This window comes from Hemitrygon akajei, chromosome 4 (assembly GCF_048418815.1).
Source record: "Hemitrygon akajei chromosome 4, sHemAka1.3, whole genome shotgun sequence".
Classification (NCBI taxonomy): Eukaryota; Metazoa; Chordata; class Chondrichthyes; order Myliobatiformes; family Dasyatidae; genus Hemitrygon; species Hemitrygon akajei.
The window spans coordinates 116,292,780-116,308,534 of record NC_133127.1 but is presented as its reverse complement, the minus strand read 5'-3'; positions in this window follow the sequence as shown (position 1 = coordinate 116,308,534).

Here is a 15,755-nt window from a genome sequence, read left to right as displayed (position 1 = left end):
AGAGGAAGATGTACCCAGTGAAGTTAAAAGTGACAAGCTATATAGGAAGGAATGTTCCAGTAAAAGATGGCTGTAGAGTGACCTTCAATCACTAGGGACAGCACCTAAAGGCACAGCTACTGATTGTTGAAAAACGAATACGGACAATATTAGGTCTAATGGCACGTGAAAAGCTCAACCTGGTGAGAAGCGTTTTTGTAGTGGCTTCACAGACCAAAGATGATCATGCAACTCTTACAGAAATATACACAAGTGTCTTTGAGAGGTTCAAATGTTTACCTGATGCAACTTGAGAAATCTGTAACAGCATCCATGGGAGCTCCAGAGAGGTTATGCAAGAGAAACACAAGAACTATGCTTACAATAGTCATCTATACCAGCTACATGAGCATGACAGTCAGGATGACAGTGCTGAACAGTGTGATTATGATGAAGAAGTCATCAGTCTTGCTTCCACACCATGCAGTTTTGTTTCAAAATCTGTCTCTCATCAACTTCCAGATAAAGACTGGAAATCAAAAAATTCTCCATAATCCTCTCTGAAGTTGAAGAGGAAAAATAAAAAGGAAGATGGGGAGACCATGCAGATCCAAAGGTCAGACCAACAGCAACAGTTCAACACAAACCACAGGAGTTGCTATCTTTGATATACAGCCAATGGAAGGAGCTTTGTGAATTAGACAGAATCAGTTGGAATTTGTGGAAGGACTCACTAAACACATGAATGTAGTCAAGGGCTCCATTACGAGGCACATGGAGTGAATTATGGTCACAGAGCAAAAGCAAGAAGACAGACAAATAGATAGGATCTTGGCAGAAAGATCTGAAAGAAATGAACATGCTGATTAGAGACTGAACACAGCAAATGAAAGCAATATATCTGTGGAAACAAATAAGGGACCACAAAGGGTTATTGAACCACCACAGAGATGGATTGAAAGTAAATGAGTGAATATGTGACTGTATTTTCTCACTACAATTGAAGTTAATGTAAATCTCTCCGTTAGAGAGAATTGTGTTTTTTACAGGTTTATGAGGACCTAGTATTGTTTTTTGTTTCTTTAAAAGGGGAATATGGGTAATTACGTGTGCAGTTAAGGTCTGCAGGTTTTCATGAAGTCAGTGACACTCATCCACACAGGTTTTCATGAAGTCAGTGATGACTGTCGCATTTTCATTCAGACTTAAAGATGAATTTCTGAATACAGCCCAGTCCACCAACTCAAAGCAGTCTTGTAAAGGTCCCTGTGCATCCCTTGTCCATACTTTCTTGGTCCTCACTAATGGTGCTGCAGTCTTCAGTATTCAATGATATAGTCAGGAGAAGGTTCTTCTACTCAAAGAAGGATTAATAGCCAGATGACAAAATTGACAAAGAGCTGGAAGTGTAGGTGGTGTCACGGTCCGGTCCGTTCATTGACTCCTCACTTCTGTTAATTCCTTTTCCCCATGTTCTGTCAGGCTCCTTGATTGGGGTTCCTGATTCTCATCTGAACCAGCAGCATAAAAACTCTGGCTTACATCTACTCACTGCTGGTCCGTCACCTCAGCCAGTGCGGCTATGCACGTTCCAGGCTGCTGAGAATAGTGGACTCTAAGTTGCTTCGGTGCCTGGGGGTGCTTTGTGAATTCTGTCGTTTTCCTGTCCAGCTGAGTTTAGCCGGCCGCTTACTGCTACTCCGACTCAAGATATGAATTCTGTTGTTTTCGTGTCCAGCAGAGGATTGCAGGCCATTTGCCGCTGCTCCGAGCCAAGATACAAATTGTCCGTCATTATTTGGTTTTGTCATTCAGTGTCCAAGTCCCGGTTCCGTGTTGGAGTCCAAGTCCAGGTTCATGTCCACATAAGCATCTAATCCTCTCTCTCCAGCCTTCCTGGTGACTATTAATAAACACACTACTGTTAAAGCTACCTATGTGTTGGTGTGCTACTCACCAGCAGCAGCAGACCACAAATGTAGTCGGGGTTTAAAGTTAAACCACTATATTTATTAGTATCTACTCAAAATATAGAAAATTAAGATGTTGCACTTCATGGTTAAACAAACTACTCTTCTAAACAGGAGATAACAGTGTTATGCGTTGTAGCTCCAAACCGTCAGGCTTAGGGACAGTTCTTAAAGTCTTAAGATGGCAAGCTGGAAAGTGCCAGTAATCCACTGAATAGGTGAGAGGAGAAACTTGTAAATCTGCATTAAAATGCAATGAGCAGGTGATCACGAAGAATTCCACAGGTTCCATGCTGGGAAAACAAGGTAACAGTCACAGAAGATCTCAGCCGACCAGTAGTGTTCTTAAATCCATGCGGAGATATCACAAGGTGACAGTCATGGAATATTCCTCAGCACAAGTGGTCACCACGAAACACACCCGAATCCATGTAAGGGTTAATGAAAGTGGTCACCACAGAATACTCCAAAAAGGGGACCTTTTCTAATTAGCTCCTGGTGACTTGCAGGTTAAGTCGGTGGTAAGGAAGGCAAATGCAATTTTCTCATTCATTTCGAGAGGACAAGAATATAAAAACAAGGGTATAATGCTGAGGCTTTGTAAGGCATTGATCAGACCACATTTGGAGTATTATGTGCAGTTTTGGGCCCCTTATCTAAGAAAAGATGGCATTGGAGAGGGTCCAGAGGATGTTCACAGGATGATTCCAGGAATGAAAGGGTTAACATATGAGGAGCGTGTCATGCCTTTGGGCCTCTGCTCCCTGGAGTTCAGAATGAGGGGGCAATCTCATTAAAACCTATTGAATTTTGAAAGGCCTAGATGGAGCAGATATGGAGAGGATGTTTTCTATAGTGAGTGAGTCGAGGACCAGAGGGCACAGCCTCAGAATAGAGAGACATCCATTTAGAACAGAGATTAGCTGAAGGGTATCAAATTATATGGAATTCTTTGCTACAGACATCTATGTAGTCTAAATCATTGAGTCTATTTAAAGCAGAAGTTGATAGGTTCTTGATTAATCAGATCATCAAAGGTTATGGGGAGAAGGCAGGTGAATGGGACTGAGAGGGATAATGAATCAATCATGATGGAATTGTTGGGCAAAATGACCTAATTCTGCTCCTGTGTTTTATATTCTTAACATTTTCCTTATAAAAACTTATAATGAGGAGCTTAGGAGAACAATGGCGCCTTATGGTGACTCCTTCGCTTGCATCTTTGGAAACAGCTCTATTTCTATCTTTACTATCTCTATTTTTCCCTTTCAGGGTTCTTCAGAAGACCCTGACCTGGAGTTACACACTGACTTCAGTTCTTTGCAGGAAGGGACCCGCTCTCAGGGTCTCATGACTGGCCGCTTAGTGCGCCATCAGGGTTCTGGGATTTCATGGCTCTGGTGGCAGGTGGGCTCGAGGTCCATGCCGCCACAGAGAATTGGTGTGTCGTGGGAGATGGAAGATCGAAAGCAGTGAGCTGGCTGTGTGCACAGAGACCTGAGTTCTTTGGGCACAGAGCTCAGAAAAAGCGACGCAACAGACTTTTGCCATTGTAAATCAGAAAATTGTTTGTTATGTTTCCTCTCTCGTTGTGAAATGGGGATACCTGTTTTTCCTTTATTAGGGAGAGAGAGAGCCTGAGATATGTTGAATTACCGGGTGAATGAGCGGCCTTTAGAGTACTGCAAGTCTGTGTCTTTATTGATGCTTTGCTACATGCTTGAGTACACGGTGAGGGGGTGCTGTTGCTTTTTGCTAGTTGGGGAGGTGGGGTGGTCGTTGCTTTGCTTCTCTTATGTATGGGAGGGGAGCTGGGGGGGCTTTGGTGTTCTAATATTTAACTGTCATTCATTTTTTGGGGAACTCCTCTGTTTATGTAGATATATGCAAAGAAAGAATTTTCAGGATGTATATTTTATACATTTCTCTAACATTAAGTGTACCTTTGAAACCTTTGAAGTACTTTTGTTCCATGGTTAATAATAAAAAATATGAAACATTAGCATAATTCCAAATGCTTAAACTGATATGCCTGACACGTATATTGTAGAAAATGATTGATTAGATAGTGTCATTTCATTTTCAAATACATTTCTAGCTGTTTCTGCATGTACATGTTAAAATGATCCTTGAACATTGAAAAGTAATGGTACTACTTCTCAAAATGGTAAGGGCCAGATGAGCTGAAAATGCTGTACATTAAAGAAAAGTCAAATTCTAGAGAGCTGCTATGTGTTTGCAAGATTGTGTATGTGGCCTCAGCCTCAATTAAATAATTATAAGGAATGGATAGTTGATGGCAAAAGGACAAGAAATTACAATCTTACCATAATATGAATAGATAATAGAATATGTCTGCATAGAAAATAATTTCTTTTCATCAGCACTGAGCTTGCTTTATTTTGGTCTATCATAATGTTCACACAGGCATTGTTAGCATTGTTTTCAGATAGAGAATGTCTCTACATTGTACCCTCCTTTCGAAATTTTATTGAAATTAATGAAACTAAATTTCCAAAGTGGGATCTGGGCATATTTAGTGTTACTGATAATGGATGAATTTCTCCACAGAAGAATGGTCAAATGGTACAAGCTGCTTGTGTACTGAACACCTAATCATACTATTCTTTCAAGCAAAAGTTGGATTATCTTTCTGGCTGGAATAAAGATCACTTTGTATTGTGAGTCATGTGCTGGCACGGGGAGCTTAAAGAAGGATTTCCAGATGCTTTTCTTTAATTAGGAATTGACATTACTCTAACTTTTGCCACTCTGAAGAGGTTATACAGTTACCAACTGTATGTATATAATGTTTGGATTTTTCCCATCCATTTTGATGAATGTTTGTTCTACATACAATCAATTTAATAGATTAATTTTGTAAAATAGTTCTTTGACAAGAATGAACATGAACATACTTTAAGTCTCAGGATGACATCAAAGACATAAAAAATGAAGAATGTTGTTTGTTGTGGGTTATTTTATTGATTTCTGCTATTGCTAGAAACAAAGTTAAAATTAATCATTTATAGCAAATACTGTGGCACTGAACAACAAATATTTTCAAACGTGTTGCTTTCTTAGAATTTTTTGTGATTATGATAGACTGCTTGAAGCTGGAAACAAATATAATTTCAGACCACTTGTGTCACTTAGGGGTTTTGAGAAATAGAAATTAACTTTTATTGTGTATAAGGCATTTAATTGCATAGTGGTACTGACTCTTTGCAATAGTTCAAATAAGCTAAAAATATTTTGTTGTTGATTTTGATTTGTACTCAGTCTGAAGCTTCTTGTTTAAGTGTCCAACAATAATCAGCTACCACGGATGGTTCCCAGTTGCCCTGATACCATTTCTCCATGACTGCAATGATCTGGTAAACCTTGGTCACTAACAGCACCAAGATTTGCAGAGAATAAATCTAAATGGGACTGCAGAAAATGAATCTTTTGTGACATGTTGCACTTCATGGTTTTGTATGCTTAAAGTATGTTGTCAACCAGGTGCACATAGTTGCCAAGCAAATTTTCAACAACTTCCTCGAATGCCTTCCATCTGATTTTCTCCCGTCCCAGTAGAAGTTCTTCAAAATGCCTGGTATTAATGACCTGTTTGATCTGTGGACCAACAAAAGTGAGTTCTTTAAACTTGGCATCAATTATTCTGACTTGAATCGTGAATTGAAATGATAAATTTAGGCAGTTAAAAATAGTGCATTTTAGAGAAACTTCATGGTGATTTTTATGGTCAGCAGCCCAAAATCCATAAGATACACCCAGAAGTATTCAGGAAGCAAAAACTTTGTTGTCTAGTGAAATGTCGTCCTGCTGTTATACTAAAACAGATAAGATGGAGATGTAAAATAGAGCTGGGTACTCTCAATTCAAACAGTGTATACATTTTTTTCAGGTGGAACATGGCTCACGTAACTTAAAGATAACGTACAATTTTTGGAGCAATTGAACATTCATTTGAAAGGGTCAAGTTATTGAGGTCAACTACTTGGATACTTTGGACACTTCTGGGGATTATATACTGTATATATGATTATGAGCTATAATGGAGCCTGAGTGAGCTTCCTAGTGGTGAATCCTGTTATGGAGCGATCAATTACTATCAACTGGCTTAATCCATCACCTCCAGGACTAAACATCATCGCTGAAGCTTGCAATCCAGCTTCTCAACAAAACTCTTTCAGATTTATTACCCCAACTGTCCTTGAAGAACATCTGCTAAATGGTCTGTCCTACTCTCCTTGTTCTATTACCAATTACTGAGTCTGTTCATATATTCACATTTATTTAAATTTAGTTATTGACGCTTGTGTATGTGACCAATCTGCTAATTGTTGATTGCTCTTAGCTGATACACTATTGCCTTGTAAATTGTTAGTTGCTATTGTGTTGGCTGTTATGGTATTGTCCTGTGTTTTATACTTGACACTGAACCAAAATCAATTCTGGTATGTTTCATATACTGGCAATAAAGTGATTCTGAATTTGATTGTGAAAGTGAGAGACTTCATGATTAGTTAGAGGTTAGGTGGCATATTAATTCAATACGTGAAAGTTCAGTATTTTTATGTTACTTCAAAGAACAAAGATTGCTATCATTACCCAAGCGACAATGACAATAATTCTAAAGATTTATATTTGCTTGTCATTAGATATATTTATCTAGCAGCTTACCACATTCCAATGGAGAAATCTCAGGTCCCAGTGAAGTAAGTCCTGATGCATATAAAAATCCACTTAAGTCTGCTGACATATAATATATTCTCTGCTTGATCAGAGGCATGCTCCGTTTCACTTAAAGAGTAGAACACAAATAATCAGTACTGAATTTATATATTACTGCTCGAATCCTCCATTTTGTCCATGTTTGCTTTGGTGCTAAAGCAGACAGTGGAAGGCAAGTTGTGGACTTTAAGGTCCCCAAAACAGCAAACTGTGGTCAGTTTTTGAAGTTGATTGAAGAACTCACTATTTTCTTTGCAAGGTACTATGGGATTTTTGATTACCTCTTGAACTTCAGTTGTATTAGTTTACATCTATCCATCATTTTGCCTCCATCAATGCATGAGACTGGCAGCCTAAATTTAATACCTTAGCAAGAAACCTGGATATGTGGACAGCAAATTACAATTCTTGAGCATGAGGACATGAGCATGTATTTCGGTTGTTCCATCTGAAAATTGACATTAGCTTATTAGTGCTGTGGAGTAAATATCTAGAAGAATGACAAATGTGCTTCTGCTTGTCATGTTTTGGAGAAAAACTGTAATCTGGGCAGCATTTTACAACTAAATAATATTGATGATCAGATCTGGGACTGGAATCTTTGCATAATTTAACCCAGAAATTCAATTAATTGGTGGGAATGAGCTGCCAACAAACTAGTGGGCTCATGGAGAAAGGTTGTTTACTCCAGTATTTTTAAACCAGAATACTGCAACATGCTGGTTGAGTATGTGCTAGAGGTCAGTCGCATTGATCTAACAAATGTTTAAATTGCTTAGATAAAGGGCTGGATCTCAGTTGCATCTGGTACATCTTGTGTGAGGTAGCCAAATTTTGTTTAAAAATTATGGATAAATAAGTAATTTCATTCTCTTTCTTTAGTCCAATACTTAATTATGATATTTTGGTTACTTATCAGCAGTGTCGATTTTTTTTACATATTATTAAATGTTTTATTTTTTGGTAAAAATTTATTTTTTAACTGTTTCAGGATATCTTTGATCAATATCTGATTAATGTCAAAAGGCCACCAGTGCATTCTTCAGTTCTTGCTATCAGCAGTCTGGTAACCACTAGCAGCCCTCTCCGGGAGGACTACTGTGCTAATGTCAGTGTTGCACTGGGAAATGCATAGCTGCAAACTGTAGTGTGACTACATTAAGTATGAGCCCTGATCAGCAAAGATGGGCTCAATATCTAGCTAGTGTAAGCCACTGAAAGAAGTTTGTTGTTTTAACCAGCTGTTGAAGACTGTGGTCCTTATATAAAAAAAAAATGTGCCTACTTAAGTATTAATTAAAGAAAGAGTTTTATGAACTTAACACCCAAAAGGAAGCTCGCAGTCCTAGGGAATGTGAGTCAGAGTTAACAAAACTGGTCTACATTTCTGGAGCCACAGTTATTGGATCCAAGCTGCCAAGGAGTGCAGAATCATCTGTGAGTCTAAGTACATCAACATATCACTTAAAATTACAGTATTCATCACTAAAAATACAATATTTTCCCTGCTTCTTGTGAAAGAGCTTTGATTGTTCTGTTTCTATAGAAGAAGTGTTCCTCTGTACAAATATTCCCATCTGTACTCTGGTAAATACCACAAGTGCAATAAGGCGCAAGTTCATCCACAGAAAACAATGGAACGTCTCCACAGCAATCTGACCCAATGAGATCTGCATGTGGCTTTTTAAACAAACAGAATGCCAGTTGTCTGTGATGTGCTATTTATTAGGCAATGAAAGTCCTCTGTTCAAAACTTCAAACAGCACAGTCACTGTCAATCATATTTAAGACTCCAGCTTCCTCCATCATGACAGGATCACAATGAAGTTCTCAAGTATTTCAACTCATAATGGACTTTAAGTCCTGTCTAGTTGGTGCTTTGGATTTAAGCCAGACTACTGTGTCATATTCTTTATTGTCAGGATTCTTGTATTTCTTTGTGAGACAGCTTTCCTGGAGACTGTTGACTTGGGACTATCAGAAACATAAATTAGCATGAAGATCCCATTGTTGATGACAACAGTGTAAGCCGAAATTGAGCTTCTTTCTCTTAAGTTTTTATTAGAATCATGACTCTTTTGTCTATGGGTTGGTGTGCAGGGGGGGTGGGGAGCTTGGCAGTGGCTTCTTTATGCTAAAGGTAATATTAATTAAATGACAATTGTGATGTTTAGAGGTTAACATTTTAATATTATAGATCTGATCTTCATTCACCTTGATCTCACTTGATATGATGTTTGAAGTCATCTGTCATTCTCTGAACTTAGTAATGCTCTCTAATTAGTTTTGTTCTAAGTAATAAGCACTTCTAGTCATCTTGATTAGTCGCTTGGGATTGAAGATGGCTTGATTCCTCTCCAATTGGCCGAATTCTGAAGTACTAAATGAGGCCAACAGACGTTTCTGCAGGTGCGATAGCTGATATTTGGGAGCTGTATGGACTCTCGCTGCTAACTGTGGGCTTTTGTGGTCTCCTAGTGAATAGACTTGAGGATCTTAATACTATCTTCAACACTTTTTCACCATGTTGAAAGATATGGTCTAGGCGTTCCCAAAATTCAACGGGGACATTATCTTTCTTCGAGGAAGCTGAGACAATCCTTGAACATTCTCCTCTGATGGTATTCTGCTAAGATGCAGCTAGGAATGACCTGTTCATTTTGAGAATCTGGTGTAAGGTGTGTCCCTGTCTGTCCCTTTCTCTCTCCTCCCAATATTTCCAGTTCCTCCTTCACTCACCATAATGTTCCCATCAACGTTTCTCATCCTCTATCCACTTCATCTGTCCATCACATACACACTGCTGTCACTGGGCCCACTCTTCTTACTAATTCCACCCACTTCCCTTACTTGGTTCCATGCATCTTCTTCTGTTATTCTCATACGCTGTCAACTGCAGACCATTGGTGCCTCCACTGATCAACTATTGTCTTTATCCCCACTACCCTTTCCATCAGCCTATCACCTTTCCTCACCTGGATCCACCAGTCATCTACTGGCTCTTGCTTTACTGTTTCCCATCACCCTTTTACATTAGCTTTCTCCACTTCATCTTTCAGTTCATATGAAGTGCATCAACCCAAAATGTCACTGTCCATTTCCCTCCACAGTTGCTTCTGAACCTGCTGAGTTTATCCAGCAGTTTATTTTTTTTTACTCCAGAATCTAGCATCAACAGTCTTGTGTCTTCATATAAACAATGTGACCTGGCTGTTGGAAATGGTCAAGGAACAATTGGGCCCTAGTGCAGGAAATATTGACCAGGAAAAGGCCGCTGATTTTGACTCATTAATCCCAATGATTGATTGATTGATGGGATAGTGTCGGCAGGACCTTAGCCACTTGTTCAAGGTCCTTCTGAAGTCAGTGCTTATCAGAGAAACCTATAAGGACAAATGTCATGAACACTGTTCCAGATTTGAGGTTTGCAGCTTTCAAGTACCTGCTTCCTTAAATGATGAATTTGATTTTGTGTGTCTGGCTCCTTGGAGATAGAACATGATCCATGTATTTGAGTGTCTCACCATTAGCATTTATTGCTGGAGGCCAGCATTTTATAGAAATGGACAGATGATAGACAACATTTGCTTTGAAGATGCTAACTGACAGATCTCAACTTTGTGGAAATGGTCTGTGGGAACCTTACATGACTACAGCCAAGTGATTTTGTCAGAAAGGTGACAGAGAAGGTCTCTGTGAAAAATATGAGTGCTCTGTGTGGATCCCTTTCAACTCCCACTCTGTAGTTGTTGCAGGCTAAAGAAAATTGATGAAGTTTCTGACCAAATTTGGCTAACTTTGCTAATGCACCAGGAGCACTGATATGAGATAGAGGCAGAGAACATTTATAGCAGCAATCTGGAAAGGTCCTGAGACTGATGAACTGAGAGAGACCACAAGTCAGTCCTACTGGCAAAGCAGTCCTGGGCCATACTCGTAATTGTGTTCATAGATTTCACTCATGCTTCTTTAGTGGTAATATTGTGGTTGTTGTGAAATTGGATCAGGTGCTCACACCATACCTGATACTGCCAACATTTGTACGCTACTTATGACTGCTGTTTCCTACATAAACTGGAAGCTGATGCAACAACAGCTGGCATGGAAGAGTCTGAGTAGAAACTAGTTTGATGAATTTCTCTTCATAAATGGTCATTTTGCTAACAATGGGAAACTTTAGTTCATTGAGATTTTGAAACACGAAATCGCACTGCACAGAAACAGGCCCTTCATTACATCATATTATGACAATCACTTTGTCCATCTCCACTTAACGCATGCTCCCACACCAGGAACACAACCCACATTTCCCCACTTACCTAAATACCTTCCAAATGCCAACTAAATGTAGAGATTGAATAAAATACTGACAGAACATTCCAGATACTCACTGTACTTTGTGCTAAAAATCTTACTCCTCAGAAACCCTCCATCACCACAATCCCCAGCACACCAGACCTTCCTCCTAGCAATTACTTCACTGATGAACACCAGCTCTCTTTCATATAATCTCAGGTCAGTGCCCCTCTTCCCAGCAACTGAATTTTCATGGTGTATGCTGCTGGTGCTTGGCTGCCACGACGAGTCTGGCTTTGGAGGCAGATTCCCTTCTCAGATTGGCATACAATAGATTGATGGGTTTCAATCCCTACTATTACTTCAACATTTTCCTTGTAGGGGAGCATTGGTCTCAGATTCCTGTTTTAAGTATTGATGAGTAGGCAGTACCATCGATTCTACTTGATAGTAACATCATGAAATCATTACATTCTCAATACTGCTGCGTAGAGTATTGGCCCTTTGATTGAAGAGGCAATTAAAAATCAAGTGTTTTCAAAAACAGTCAATCAAAAAAAGATACATCAGAATAGTTTTTTTCCCCAACAATTTGAAGATAACTGACAATTGCCAATCGTGCTGTCCTTTTCTTCAGAATGGTTCCAGCTAATATGAGACTTGGAATTTCAAAAAGTCCTGCAGAAAAAAATGAAGGGATTTAGCTTTATCTTGATGCGAACGTTTGAGAACTGGTGATGTATGAGTTGAGGAATTCTTGATTTGAAGAAATCCAGTCACAATCATGATTAGGTACACCAAGAAATTGTGATTAAGAATTGTAATTAGTAGAGGGAAGGATATCTTCTACTCTGTCCAAGGAAAGGTGAACTTGAATTGGATGGGCTTACAATGTACGCCTATTGATATGGATTCAGAGAAAGAGTTTGAAGTAAATAAATGGTTAAATAATTTGCAGCAAAACGACCTTCAGCAAGGCAGAGGTAAATTAAGCAATTCTTTCAGAGACAACAAAATAAGCAAAAGCAATATTAATTGTAGAAATGCCAAAGGCAGTAAAACTGGAAGTACTAACATGCATCTACATAATGCACCTACTTCATACTTCTACTTCAATTCTATTCTAAAAGTATGACCATGATTGCAAATATATGATGGAAATCAATTGAGTGTTTACTGATTCCACTACCTCAATTTAGATGGCAAAAGTAATGGGAGTGCACCCGACCAAAATACTTCAGAGATGCATTCAATCATTGCATTCCTTCCCCAGGTGAAAAAGGAACCAACTGAAGTATATACGAGTTTCAAGGGAGATAAGAATAAAAGATAGATTCTTATGACACACAAATATTTATTTATTTAGAGCAGGGATTCCCAAACTGGGTCCATGGACCTCTTGTTTAATGGTATTGCTCCATGGCATATGAAAGGTTGGCACCCCTGACTTAGGGATACAGAATTGAACAGGTCTTTCTGGCCCACCGAGCTGTAACACCCAGCAGCCCACTGACTGAACCCTAGCCTAATCACAGGACAATTTACAGTAACCAATTATTAACCAGTACGTCTTTGGACTGTAGGAAAAAACCAGAGCATCTGGAGGAAATGCATACCCTTCACAGAAAACACTTAACAAACTTTCTTATAGAGGACAACTGAATTAAACTCCAAAACTTGATGACCCAAGTTGTAATAGCATCACACTAACCACTATGCTGTGACGACATCCTAATTAGGAGAAGTAAATGGGAAGTATAATTCAGCATTCTTGTGGAAATCCTATTGAAGTACTATTCTCATTACAGTGCAGTGAAATAAGCCAATCCATTTCAGCACAAAGAGCAAAATGATACAAACCAAATTATCTACTTGAAAATTGCAATGTTTAATCATATTTTGATCAAGTCATTGGAGAGAACAGTTTTTCCCGCAAAGTTCTGTGTAATCTGTTATATCCACCTTTAGAGAGTAGACAGTTTAATGACCATTTTGGACTGAGAGAATGGTTGGCTTATTTCTCTTCCACTATTTTAATGCTAAACATACATCATGCAAAGGAAATGACACTTTTTTTTTTCCTTAGGATGATATTAAACAATGTTTTAAAGTTCAGTGCAATAGTATGTTGATATGATCATAGACCCTAAGCACTCACAAAGCTAGTTCAGTGGATTCAATATGCACTCTACTGACATTGCTGTTTTTAATGTGTCATTGAATGGCGAAGTTGGAGCATCAGTTTCAGTATAACAGGCAATATCTACACCAGATTTTTTGAGAGGAACTTTGATGGTTAAGTTAGAAAAGCCAGACTTCCATATCACATTAAATTAATTATCAAGCCAAGTATCATTTTACTGTATTTCTGGTGAACAATAAGCCAACAGCTATTGAAAATTAGTGAGTTAGATGTGGGAGGGTTCACCACAGATACAAAAGTCTGCTTGATGCTATTTTTAGGTAGTGTTCTAAATGGTTCAGACAAATACTCTTTGATTCATGTATAAGATTTGACCTGAAATGATTGTCTGGAGGCAGCTTAAAATGAATGACTTTAAAATGCATTTCATTATTCTGTGGAGCAGGAGCACAAACAAAATCATAACACCATCTAAATGAGAATCCAGTGTTAAAAAAAATAAACTTACATTCATATTTAAACCTGCTCTATTGCTTCTTGGCAATGATCTCACTAACATGGATATTACCAGTTGCCAACACAAATTCACAGCAAGTTTATGAAGAATTGGGAGGCCAGCCAGGACTACATTACAAAACCCATGCCTGAAGGAAACAAAGGCACAGTGGAGTGTTTCCATGCTGAAGGAAGCAAGTTAGAGACTAGTAATGTTACGGAGGTGGAAATAGGTGGTCTTACTGCAGACGAGGACATGGGGTCAGAAGCTTAACGGGTTCCAACAGGATACAAAGATTACGCAGCCTGAAACAGTGACAAGGAGAGGAATGGATTTAATTAGTTGAAGAATAGACCTTGACATAGTCAGCATGAAGGATACTAATTCAACATAATATTCAGAACAAAGTAGGAAGGACCGATTTTTAAAAAAGACTGAAATTGAAAAACCATATTACTGTATGAAGCTAAAGCTACTCTTTAATCTGACATGCTGCATGGCATGCTAATGTCCTAGTTTAGTGGTGTGAGACTCTTTATAATTTTATTTAAATAAGGTTGCCTTATGTAGTTCACTAATATACTTTACTGTAACCTTGGCTGGTCAGGTTTTGGAGTAATTAAATGGAGAGTCTGCATCAAGATTTTTATGACTACTTGTGATCAGGAAGGAGCTGTGGTATTTCCCTTAGGTCCTCAGGCATTCCTGCAAATGTTGCCCTCTCATTATAATCAAGATTAGGCACTACCCTTCCTTAACACCACCCCCCCCCCACACCTTCTCCAACCTTCACACATTCCCACTGGCAGTATTTTCCAATCATCAAGACCTTGCAACTTTCACTGAACTTGACCATGTTGCTGATTTTTATGCTGCATGCCAACTCTCATCTTCCCACATTGTTGAGGAATGTCTATACAATGACTGGCTGGAAACAAAACATTTATCAAAAAGACATACTGTCCCATATCAAAGTCAGAGTCATAGAAGACTACAGCAAGCCCTTCAACCCAATAAGTCCAAACCAAGCACCTAGCTAGTTCCAATTTCCTGCACTTGCCCCATATCCCTCTAAGCTCTGCCCTATCATGAACCTATCCAAGTGATACTATTGATATTCTTAATGATATTATTGCTCTCACATCAACCACCTCCTGAGGCAGCTTGTTCTATCTATATACTCACTGCCCTTTGTGGGAAAATGTTGCCCTGTGGTTTGTTTTAAATTTTACTCTTCTCAATCTAAATATCTCTTCCTTAGTTTTAGACTTCCTTACCTTGGGAAATAGACTTACTATCCACTTTATCCATACTTCTCAAATTGTACATATTACTAAAAGGTCGCCTCTTATTCTACTAAATTCCAAGGAATGAGGTCCTCGTTGGCCAACCTCTCCCTCTATACTCTTGGCAACACCCTCAAATCTTTTCTGCACTCTTTCCAGTTTACATATGTATTTTCTATAATAGTGTGATCAAAATTATACACAGTTCTCCAAATTAGCCTCACAAATGACTTATACAACTGCATCATAGAAGAATCAGAAGTGGAGAGAGTGAGCAGTTTCAAGTTCCTGGGTATCAAGATCTCTGAGGATCTGACCTGGTTCGAGCATATCAATGCATTTATGAAGAAGGCAAGACAGCGACTATACTTCATTAGGAGTTTGAAGAGATTTGGTATGTCAACAAAAACACACAAAAACTTCTATAGGTGTACCGTGGAGGGCATTCTGGCAGGATGCATCACTGTCTGGTATGGGGAGGATACTGCACAGGAGCAAAAGAAGCTGCTGTTACGTATCCCGTAACTGGATCTCTTACCAGCAAAGATAGAGAGGTCCGTTGAAGTCTGATGGTACCATTTTTAAACGTTTTTATTTATAAAGGGGCACAAAAGTAAGGTTAATACAAACATTCAGATAACATACGTCGTCAATACTCAATCTAAAGTGCAGGTATAGTAATAATCAATAAGAAATCAGCTCTATCGTTGTCTAGGGGTAAGGTATATATTGTCCGCTGTATATCTAAAAGTCTCTTGCGTTCACTGCAGTTCCACCAGCTGCCGTCTTCTGGGGTGTCGCGGTGGTGCACTTTTGTTAGAGAGAGAGAGAGATAGAGATTGAAT